This window comes from Papaver somniferum, chromosome 10 (genome assembly GCF_003573695.1).
Source record: "Papaver somniferum cultivar HN1 chromosome 10, ASM357369v1, whole genome shotgun sequence".
Lineage (NCBI taxonomy): Eukaryota > Viridiplantae > Streptophyta > Magnoliopsida > Ranunculales > Papaveraceae > Papaver > Papaver somniferum.
In genome coordinates, this window is record NC_039367.1 from 104,033,081 (window position 1) to 104,045,441 (window position 12,361).

Here is a 12,361-nt window from a genome sequence, read left to right on the forward strand (position 1 = left end):
TAGGATGAAACTGTTTACATCCTGGCTATTTTTACATTTTTGTCCATTTAAACAGTATCAAAATCTAAGTGTCCTTTTCACCCAGGAATTGTTGATTTTGGTCTTTTTTAACCAATTTTGTGTAAAGATTTTGGGAGATAACAAATGGAAAGTAAATCTCGGCTTGGCTTGAGTCGAGATACATCTACAATTTTACTAGGTTAGTTGGGATTGTAAATTGTACGGTCAGATTTTAATAGATAAATGGCCAGAAAGTTAAGTGAAAAATTAAGTTAAAAATTGAAGTTATGGGATCCGGCCATTCAGTAATATTAATTTGTAAAAAAAAAAAAAAAAATTTATTTTAGGAAAGAAAAGAATTTTTTTTGCCTAGCCACAAGTTGGGCTCCAACACCTTTTTGAATAGCTAAGCCTATTCTAATAAAAATAAAATTACCAACACTTACATTTACATCATGCCTAGCTATGTATGACTTCAACCTTTCCAAAAACTCAATACCAAGTTCACCCAAAGTAGTAAAAGCTAGGGTATTAAAATTATAACCATTAGCATTACAAACATCAAGATATTTGACTCGTTTGCGCTCAATAGCTTTAGCCAAGGCAAGTTCCGTGTAAAGTCTTGCACGCCACCCCCGACAAAAGGATAAACCCCAGTCACATCAAAGTATCGCGCCCCTCCTCCCAATTGTAAACCAAGATATATGTCGGCCTAGCATCACCACCATCACGAAAAGGAACCTCAAATTTGTTTCAATTTTAGAATGTACACTAGCACGACAACAAATATCTGCAAAAGTATCTTTAACAAGATCATGACGAAACTTAAGACCAACCTCACTAACACAATGAAGCGCGTGATCCACATAAACATCCATGTCCCTATTACAGCAGATACAAGAACTGCTGGCAGCAAACAAGAGGATACCGAGTCTGTAGCTAAACACAGCATTAAATTGACGTGGCCCGATCTTCTATCCATCATAATTAATACTAATCAAATTGAAGGGTACATTAGGTATTACTAGATATAGTAGGATAAGGGGTTACAAGAATTATATTTTATGCCCGGTTTTGGATTTTAGTGAGCCCCAAAACCCAGCCGATCTCAGCCCTAATAATAGGATTCATAGGATAAATCTTTTTTTATTTTTCTATGAACACAACTCAACTGCTAACCATTTGTTTGGAAAATTGAATTACAAAAGGAGAAATTATTATTGGGTCCAAGAACATAGGTCAGTGGTACCCCATCAATTCCATTAAGGAGGAAGTCAGGGGTTCGACCCCCGCCGCCGTAAAGGTTTGTAATAAATTAGTTGTATATTGGGTTTAGCGGTGTTGGGTCTGGCAGTGGGACCAGTCCAACTGGCTGGTTTCGAGTAGGCGCCTAGGTCCGGCTTTCGCGTATCAAAAGAAGAAGAAAAAGAAATTATTGTTTGGTCCTATTTATTGTGGTCCCAAGTTAGTTTGGTCCATTAACAAATGGGAAATTCTGTTTGGTCCTTATTTATTCAAAAACATTAAAGTATCTAAAATACCCTTTATCTCTCTTATTTTCTTTCTTCCTCACGTGATTTTCTTTTTTGGTTTTCTCTCTTCTTTATTTTCTCTACTAATTTATCTCTCTTCCTAACATTAATAGATAAAAAACTTAAAAATTAAATATCTCTCAAAATATAAGTCGAAAATTAATAAATTTTATATATTCGGAAAGGTGTAAACGAGATCTACACAATGAGTACTCATTATACTATGTTTCGGAATTTTAATTTTTTTCAATATAATAGTAGTTCATATCCGAGAATGAACATTATTTTAGAACATGGTAGTTCGTTCTAGTTCTAGCAGTTTATTTCATAGAATGAACTCGTATATACTAGCAATTTGTTTTTTAGAATAAACTCATAATAGTAGCTCATTTTGAAGAATGAAGTCGCAATGGTAGTTCATTATAGTTCATATTGTAGAATGGACTCGTGATAGATGTTTTAATTTTCGAATGAACTCATAATGATTGTTCATATTGTAGGATTGATAATTCATGTTGTAAAATTAAATCATCATGGTAAGTAAGAATGGTAGTTCATATCGTAGAATGAACTCGTAATAGTTGTTCATTATTTAGTTCATATTATAAAATGAAGTCGTAAATGGCAGATCATATCGTAGAATGAACCCGTGTTCATATTGCAGAATGAACTCGTAATAATAGTTCATTATACCAGTTCATTCTGTAGGGTTTTACCTATTTTCCATCCTCATTTTTCCTAAATCCCACCCCAACCACACAAACCATATTTTATAAAACCCTCCTAAAGATGGGTAAATGTAACTCACTCTACTATTTTTCATTAATAACTTGAACTGTAAATTCTCAACACCAACGCCAGATCAGGTTTGGAATTAATTCTCAATTTCCATCGTAATCATCTTAATCAGATTTGAGATCAAATTGCAAAATATAATTTTATTGACTACGTGATATGATTGTGTGGATAACAAAAGTAAAACAGTCCATTAATAAGAAATTTTTCAACTCGGGATACAGTCAGAACCTAATTAAAATTGTGAAACTTAAAAATAATTAACAATCTAATACAATCAAAAACTAGTGGTTCTCTTGGTAATCGGTATAGTGCTGGTTCATAAATAAAAAACTTAAAAATTCAATGTTGGAAACAATGCATAAAAATTAAAAAATGAATCTCAAACAGCTGAGTCGTGGACTAGGTCGTTATCATTAAGGTGTTTCGCGACTCTGCCTCTTGATTGTGCTAGCAGTCAAAACTTGTCGAAAAAACTTATGGGATAAAACAGCTGATACTCTCTTGTTCGATTTCTCTGCACTATGAGAAATCAAACCACAATACTCTTTTTAACACTTGCTCAGAATCACTCGGAAAACAGGATTCTTTCTCTTCTCACAAAACCAGCCTTTTTAATAGCTTAAGAGAATCAATTAGGTTTTAATGAAAATAAATTCTGATTAATTACCCAAAATTAATCTTCTGTAATGGTCAGAAAATGGGCAGAATATAATACCAAAAATAATGAAAATTAATTAGAGCATAATTTTCTTTAAACGTTTTTGAAAACCAAAAGTCAAATCTGCAAAAAGTTATTTTTGAATCACCAGACCTCCCAAGACCCCCAAGGCCCCGCTCTCCCGGACTTTTGATAAATAGTATAGATATATAATATACCTAGTCAAATGTATGGGTTGAGACTTAAACCCAAGTCTATAGTGTGGGAGCCCAAAATAATACCACCGCACTATCTCTCTAAGTTTGGTATATATTACAAAATTATGTTTTTAAATATACATATCCCAACAATCCCCCACTTATATTTCAAAACATTGAGCAAGTGTTGTATAGTTGTGCATCTGCAAAGGTGCCTTTCGACTTGAACCTCTGCATAGAGTTATTCTAAGTACCAGGTGACTAGAGTGACTTGCGTCTTGAACTCTAACTAATATTGGATTATTTAACACACACAACTATATCTAGAGTAAAGTCCTTAAGTTCGCACATTAAGGCCATGTGCTTATCCCTTTTTTTAACAAATGATCTAGAGAAATGCCCAATTTCTCATACACATCTTCACATTCGTATAGGTGAGTCTATTAAGAATACTCTTGTGTATCCCACTCTAACTTAAGAGCTATAGACTTCATTAAGAGTTAAAAAACTCAACTTGTTTCCCACTTCAGGATATCATGCTATGGGAATGCATGACTCTATCATATCATTTGTAACTTCATCTAGTCCCTTTGAATCTATTTCTAGGTTGGGTATCCATTACAAATGACTCAACTTATCACGGGAAAAAGTCTCATACTTTTAGAGATATTCCATACCTTTTCTCTTGTTAATCCTTTCATCAAAGTATCAGCTATATTTCCTTCATACCTTACATGATCTACTCTAACAACACCAGTTGTGAGAAATTCTCTAACTGTGTCGTTCTTTCGACGTATCTGTCGACTCTTATTATTATTATAACAATTCTCTACTACTTCGATAGTCGAGGTACTATCGCAGTGGATCAAAGTGGTTGGTACCGGTTTTTCTCATACTGGAATGTCTGACAACAGACTCTTCAGCCATCCTGCCTCTTCACTAGCTGCTGCTAGTGCCATCAATTCAGCCTACATCGTAGATTGGGCTATAATAGTCTGTCTCTTTGATCTCCAAGATACAGCGCCCCCAGCAATAGTAAAAACATATCCATCGATGGCCTTGGAATCATCTGAAAGAGTGTTCCAATTAGCATCGCTAAATCCTTCAAGGACTGCGGGATACCTCTGATAGTGTAATCCTAGGTTTTTGGTTCTTTTCAGATACCGCATAACCCGCTCAATAGCATCCCAATGTTCCAAACTAGGATTACTGGTAAACCTGCACAAAACTCCCACTGTATATGCAATATCTGGTCTAGTACAATCAGTTGCATAACGCAGACTACCAGTTATACTAGCATATTCAGATTGTCTAACACTTTCTCCAGTTTTCTTAAACAATTTCACACTAGGATCAAAAGGAATACAAACAGGATTGCAATCAAAATAATCATACTTCTTCAGAATTTTTTCAATGTAGTGAGATTGATCTAAGGTAATACCACTACTAGTCTTAGTTGTTTTGATTCCCAAGATTACACTAGCTTCACCCAAATCTTTCATGTCAAAATTCGAACTAAGCATGCTTTTAGTTTCATTGACAACAGATAAATTGGAACCAAATATCAGCAAATCATCTACATACAAGCAAACAATCACACACATCATTTTCTGATTTATAGTAGATGCATTTGTTACCCTCATTTATTCTGAAGTTATTTGAAATCATTAAATTATCAAATTTCTCATGCCATTGTTTAGGAGCTTGTTTCAAACCATAAAGAGATTTTTCTAGCTTACATACTTTGTGTTCTTGTCCAGGAATTAAAAAACCTTCAGGTTGTTCCATGTAAATTTCCTCTTGTAGTTCACCATTCAAAAAAGCAGTTTTAACATCCATTCGGTGAATAACAAGATTATGAGCAGCAGAAACATCAATTAAAACACGTATAGATGTTAATCTAGTAACAGGAGAATAAGTATCAAAAAATTCTACGTTCTCTCGTTGCCTATAACCTTTGGCAACCATTCTAGCATTATACTTATCTACTGTTCCATCAGGTTTCAGTTTCCTTTTCAAAACCCATTTACAACCTATGGGCTTATTACCAGGAGGTAAATCTATTATACGCCAGGTTCCGTTAGACATATGAGAATCACATTCATTATCTACAGCTTCTTTCCAGAAACTAGACTCTACATAACTAAACTCCTCTTGTAAATTAGAAGGTTCTTCCTCTACAGCGTAAAATTCAAAATCGGGATTTTTATCTTTTGTCTCAGTCCTAGCGCTTTTACTGCATCTGGGTTCAAATTCAGTGATCCTAGTTTCTTTACTTCTAGGTTCTTCTAATCTAGGTTCAGAATCAGCACTAGGTAAAGTACTAGGTATTGAACCCCCCACTATTTCTAGATTTAAAAGGAAATCTCTCTTCAAAGAAATCAACATCAATATATTCAATAATAACCTTATTATTAATATCAAAGAACCTATAAGCTTTACTGTTTTGAGCATAACCAATAAAAACACATTCATAAGCTCTACTTTCTAACTTATGTCTTTTAGGATCAGGTTTCCTAACAAAAGCTAAACAACTCCAAACTCTAAAATAAGAGACATTAGGTTTTCTATTTCTCCAAAGTTCATAAGGAGATATCATGGTTTTATTAATAGGAATGTGGTTCAAAACATGGCAAACAGTTAACAAACATTCACCCCATCAATGGGAAGCCGCACCAGAACTAAGCAAACAGGTAACAGTAAGTTCAGTCAGTGTACGATTCTTTCTTTCAGCTTTTTCATTCATTTGAGGATTATATGGAGCAGTTCTTTCATGTATGATGCCATTAGTTTGATAAATTTCAGTAAAAGGAGCATAATCATATTCAGTGCCTCTATCACTACGAAACCTCTTAATTTTTCTACCAAATTGATTTTCAATTTCAGCAATAAAGATCTTAAACTTTTCAATAGCTTCATTCTTATGGCTCAACAAATAAACATAAGTATAATTAGAACAATCATCAATGAACGTCATGATATACCTCTTGGCATTTCTAGTTAGGATACCTTCATATTCACACAAATCAGAATGTATTAAGTCTAGTGGTTTGGATTCTCTTACAACAGATTTATGTGAAGTCTTGGTTATTTTTGCTTGACTACAGTATTCACATTTTTCAAATTCATTTTAAGAAAATCCAGGGAGGACACCTAACTTGCTCATGTTATTTACTAACTTTTTACCCACATGACAAAGCCTACCATGCCAAACATTAAATTTGAAAATCATATAAGCAGAAGATTCAATTTTATTTATAGCATCAACATTAAGCTTAAACATTCCATAAGTAGCATAACCCTTTCCTACAAAACTCTTATTCTTAGTTATAGTGTAAATATCAGACCCAATAGTTTGATACAACCCATCCTTGTTAAGAAGATAGCCGGAAACAAGGTTCTTTCTCATTTCTGGAGTGTGAAGGACATCTTTCAGCATGAGTTTCTTCCCAGAAGTAAACTTCAACTCTACTGTACCAGAACCCTTCACCATAGTACTGTGAGAGTATCTCAACAACACTTTCTTATCCTTGGTTTTAGCATAAGTCTTAAACATGGACCTATCAAAACAACAACGACGTGAAGCACCACTGTCTATCCACCACCCATCGGATCCACCAACCATGTAGAACTCTGGATCAGAGACCATGGAAATTATAACGTCACCCACATCATTAGCTAATGCGTTATTCTTTTCCTTATTAAACCTGCAATTCCTAGCCATGTGGTTTGGTTTACCATAGGTATAACAAAGAAAACCAGAATTGGAATTCTGTCCATTTTTTTATGGGTGTTGGTTCTTGTTTTGATTAGGCCTTCCTCCTTTCTTCTGGTTCGGGTTAGGTTTCATATCCCTTTTCTTAGGTTTCAAACTCGGATGAGTCTTATTGTTAGAAACAATGAGAATCTCTTCCTTCTTATCTTTTTCCTGAGCTTCTTCTTCAACCCTGAGCTTAACGATCAAACTTTCAAGAGAAAATTCTTTAGTCTTATGACGCAAGGAATTACGAAAATCTTTCCAGCTAGGTGGTAACTTTTCAATCAATACAGAAACTTGAAATTGTTCATCAGTTTTCATACCTTCGGTCAGAATTTCACGGGTAATTTTTTGAAGTTCATGAGCCTGTGCAACAACTGATCTATCATCCACCATTTGGTATCTCAAATACCGGCTCACAGCATACTTCTTTGAGCCAGCTTCCTCGGTGTCATATTTTTTCTGTAATGCATCCCATACATCTTTAACAGTTTCAAAAGTTGAATAATACTCATATAAATCATCAGATAATGCATTAAGAATGTAGTTTTCGCAATCAAAGTCATCATCGACCCATTTGTCAATGGCCTTCTGTTTCTCCTCGGAAGTTTGAGAAACAACTTCTTTGGTACCACCGGTAGGAGGTGGATCAGTAGCATCAGCACCATCATCAACACCAACAACAGTCTTATCAGCAGCAGGTTCCAGGGTTCCAGGATGAACACTCAACACAATCATGTGCAGCTTCATGAGTTTGAGATAAAAGAACATCTTCAGCTTTCATCTTCTGAAATGCAACCCTTCAAATTTGAAAGGCTTGTTGGTATCATCAACGCGCTTCTTTTCAACCTCCATAGCAAAATCAAACACCTTAAAATTGTTGGAAACAATGCACAAAAATCAAAAAATGAATCTCAAACAGCTGAGTTGCGGACTAGGTCGCTATCATTAAGGTGTTTTGTGACTCTGCCTCTTGATTGTGCTAGCAGTCAAAACTTGTCGAAAAACCCTATGGGATAAAACAGCTGATACTCTCTTGTTCGATTTCTCTGCACTATGAGAAATCAAACCACAATACTCTTTCTAACACTTGCTCAGAATCACTCAAAAAACAGGATTCTTTCTCTTCTCACAAAACTAGCCTTTTTAATAGCTTAAGAGAATCAGTTAGGTTTTAACGAAAATAAATTCTGATTAATTACCCAAAATTAATCTTCTGTAACAGTCAGAAATAGGGCAGAATATAATACCAAAAATAATGAAAATTAATTAGAGAATAATTTTCTTAAAACGTTTTTAAAAACCAAAAGTCAAATATGCAAAAAGTTATTTTTGAATCACCAGACCTCCCAAGACTTCCAAGGCCCCGCTCTTCCGGACTTTTGATAAATAATATAGATATATAATACTCCCTCCGTTCCACTTTAGATGATGTTTTTTGAGTTTTCACGCAGATTAAGAAATGGAAAGAGATATGAATATTTTCGATCTATACCCTTGAGAAAAGTCATCAAACATTAATTACTATTAGTGCATTTAAAAATAAATTTATACTTCCAAGACAAAGTGTTATTGGAAGTTTTGTGGAAAATATGAAAACCTTCAAGTATCATTCTAACAAAAACAAATGGTTTTTGACCCATCTGACGGCTGTAAACCAGTGTTTTCAGACGATCGACGGCTCACACCGTTGTGAAACTGCAAAAGACAAATCGTGGCTTATAATGCCTTCCTATTTTATTCCAACGTCCCATATTGGAGTTACTTACATGATTTCATTTTCTCTACTGTAAAGGTTTTTCCTTTTTTTTTTTCCTTAATTTTTCGTTTGATTTAGTTTTTTTTTGCTAGGTTTTGATTGCAAAGATTTTTTTTCCTCATCTTGACTGATTTTTTTGCAATTTTACTGTTGAAATTTAACCAGTTTGTAGTGATTGATGGTTGATCTTGGTTGCAGAACATGGAGACGCAGTACATCCAAATTTGGTGACATTAGCGAATTTTTCTTTACATGATCTATTCTTTATATTGGTTCTTGGTATCCTTGATAATATACACAAGGTAGCATTAGTGATTTTTTCTTCGTATGATCTATTCCTTATATTGATTCTTGGTATCTCCTGATAGTTTACAACTGTGAGTAATGTGATAAAATTGAGGAAGTTGAAATAGAGATTAAGGTACAATTATGCAACTTTCATATTTTTTTAATGATTCTTGGTCTATTTTAATTTAGGAGTATGACTTTAAATTGAAATTTCAGGACTACATGAATCTGTTTATGCAGAATAAGCTATGGGAGTAAGTTGCACACCAACTGTTAAGCTATGGGAGTAAGTTGCACACCAACTGTTTGACATTACATCCCAATGACCGATGTTCTAACTCTAGATTTCTATGAGCTTGCTATGAATTTTCCTCTAACTTGGTTCAGGGTTCATACCTTATCTGATTCCGAAAGGGTCTTTATAGATTTTGCTCGGTGATAAATTTTATACAATTCTATTTTGATATGGGATTAATATCCTCTGTTTTATTTGTGAGTTTCGGTTTCAAATTGGGTGTATCATTCTCCATGTTCATATGCATACCGATGTATTTAACTAATAAAAATGTATGAGATTAGAATCTTTAGCGTATAAGGTTCGTTATAAGATGCAGACTCTTTGTATGATCTATTCTTTATATTGGTTCTTGGTATCCCCTGATAGTGTACACAGGGTAGCATTAATGATTTTTTCTTCGTATGATCTATTCCTACGATCATTAATGTATACGAGGTAGCATTAGAGATTCCACCGGGAGGCTTGAAACAACTTAAAGGTAATCATCCAATTTTACTTTTATGTTCAGTTGAATTTGCAATTTATACACTTTGATGCCCAGTAACATTAGCATAAACAGTTCAACGATCGCTATCCCCTAGACCATTTGGTTGTGGAATAATTAAAAGAATGTTTTTAATTTTTTTCTTAGTGTTGTCTCTATTCTTACCAGATATAACTTGCTTTTGGTATACAGCTTTAATTGATTGGATTTACAATTGTGCACTGTAAGATATAGTTATGTTAAAATCTTGGTAATGTGATCTTACTACCATTAGCTATAATTTCTTTTCCTTTTCAACTTCACTGCTGACTATTTCTTGGTCAAGTACTCCACTTTGCCATACGTATGAGAAATTTGAAATTCTGACCTAAGAGTTGTTCTGTATTTATTTGATCAAAGTGATCTAGGCAACTAAAGCAACATTTTTGCAACATTTTAGAATTGCACGAGCCTTTGAATAATATGTCTACCCTTGGAGCAAGGGAGAACTCCAACTGATCAACTTTTAGGACGCATCTTAGAAAAATTAAGGCAATAATATTGAGAGAAACAACTGGTGGTGGTGAAGGTGGACCTGGTGAATAATGGTGACAAGAATAGGCGTATCTTTACTCCAAAGATTATTTTTGATTAAAATCACCTTGTGTACTCCATACCACCCACTGTTACAGAGGCAAGACTTCTCAATAGCTAGAGTAAGAGGATTTTGAAAAGATAAACATTCAAGGCTAGGCCAAACAAAAAAGTCAGTCTACTTTTGTCAGTTTATGATGCCAAAAGCTGAAATTGATCAGACATAGTAATTTTTTTGTATTAAAGAGTTTTTCTTACCAGATCATATGTAAAAATGTAAAGTTTTTGTTTGCTTACAAATCTCATTGAACTCAGAAGATCATCATAATGCACATCTATTTTAGCAGATCAGGACACCAAAACCCATACAGAGAATAACATTTTCCTTAAAATATCTACCAAGTGCTTCAAAAGTTTCACTAATAAATCATTGATTATCATTTCAGAAAAGGAGAAAAAGTTTGTGGATGAAATTTTTGCTGAAGTAGTATGAAGAAGGAAGAGCAAGGATTATTAAGGCTACTCCATACCCGTATATCACATGCTACCCAATGTTGAAGATTCGGCTAAACAGACTGTAATGTGTTTGCTGAAGCGAATAACAATAATTGTATACTTACTATTGGCACTCAAATATTGGAATTATTGCACATGTTTCAATCCGGGGTCGAGGCATAACATCTAGAGGAAGAATGCAACTAAAATTCCTTTTTGTCCAGTAGATTTCACCGCGTCTTGATACATCGCATTGTCATGGGCACCTATCTGAAAATGCAGTACGTTTTTTTATTTATTTTTAAACTGAGCACATTGCATTGTTTTATTTTTGGTCATCTGGGTCATTTTGTTTTTAAATTTAATGATCGTGTTATTAACTTTGTGCAAAAAGATTCAGACCAGTTGGAGTTGTTTCTAGGGAAGTATTATTAACTTCCCTAGAAACATATTATTAACTTTGTGCAAAAAGTATTATTAACTTCCCTAGAAACATATTTTGTATAAAGTTAATAAAAATGATCACATTTTTAACTCTGTACAAAAAGATCAGAATTTACTAGGGAAGTATTATCAAAAAACTTAAACTTATATAGTGCTAGCTCACAGCTGATTTGTGTTCTAATATAAACTTCATGCAGCTTTAACCAATAGAGCTTTGTTGCTTTAAATTTCTAAAGTCTTTCCAACTGATTGTAAGGCCTCGACTAAGATATTCAAATTAGGAAATTTCATATACCTTCTTCTTTGATGTTCTTTTTTCTAATTAAAGTTAATTACCTTGACTTATTTATTTATTCCTAGCTAATTTGTTGCCTTCTTTCCAGTTTGATGGTTTTATAGAATACCATCAACGTTAGCAGGCATCAACATTGGAGCTCAAGCTAGCTCAAGTTAGCAGCAATCAGTACTCTTTATTATTTATGAGTTATTGATACAGTTAAGAGGTGAGAAGGTGGAGTTCGAGGGCATCTTACGGGGGAAGTCTGGATCTGAAATTTTATTTATGCCAAATCTTTCACTGTATAGTAAAAGAACAAGATTGTGTTGGTAATTTGCAAGAATGACATGATGTTTGCAGATTCATCTTTCTCATCATTTCTCACCGTTAAGGAAGATTCAAGGAAGCCGTAGGATTCGATGTTTTACATTTTCTATATGTTTTAAAACCGATGCAGATTGATATGAAAAAAGGATTGCCCGATGCAGATTAACCCTTTAAAAAGGTTTTGAAGTTTTTTTTTTGCTAATAAAACGACTGAACGTTTTAAACGATGAGTCGATGAACGAATTGAGATTGTAATATAAAAAAGTGTAGTGGACAGGTTATGCGTTCTTTTTACTCAAATTAGGAATTTCTAGGTTATTTCAGTTAATTATACTTTTTTGGTGCCAATCCTACATTCATCCGTTGGTACTAGGGAATTAAACTCTTTGAACTTTTTGATGCCATAGTACATCTTTACCTGAAATCTAAAAGTATATAACCACTCCAAATCAATTTAAAGACCGGGCCGTTACG

General features: G+C 34.0%; 1 long non-coding RNA gene across 3 annotated transcripts; it reads left to right on the forward strand.

Annotated features, from left to right (window-relative positions):
* Nucleotides 1-8,699: 8,699 nt before the first annotated feature.
* LOC113316892 lies at nucleotides 8,700-11,966 on the forward strand. Of its 3 annotated transcripts, XR_003343066.1 has the most exons (4): nucleotides 8,700-8,737; nucleotides 8,900-9,765; nucleotides 10,791-11,120; nucleotides 11,667-11,966. It is a non-coding gene; the product is annotated as an uncharacterized LOC113316892 (long non-coding RNA). The 3 variants fall into 3 exon arrangements; XR_003343067.1 differs by lacking the exon at nucleotides 8,700-8,737 and having other exon boundaries at nucleotides 8,764-9,765; nucleotides 9,964-11,120; XR_003343065.1 differs by lacking the exon at nucleotides 8,700-8,737 and having other exon boundaries at nucleotides 8,764-9,765.
* Nucleotides 11,967-12,361: the final 395 nt, after the last annotated feature.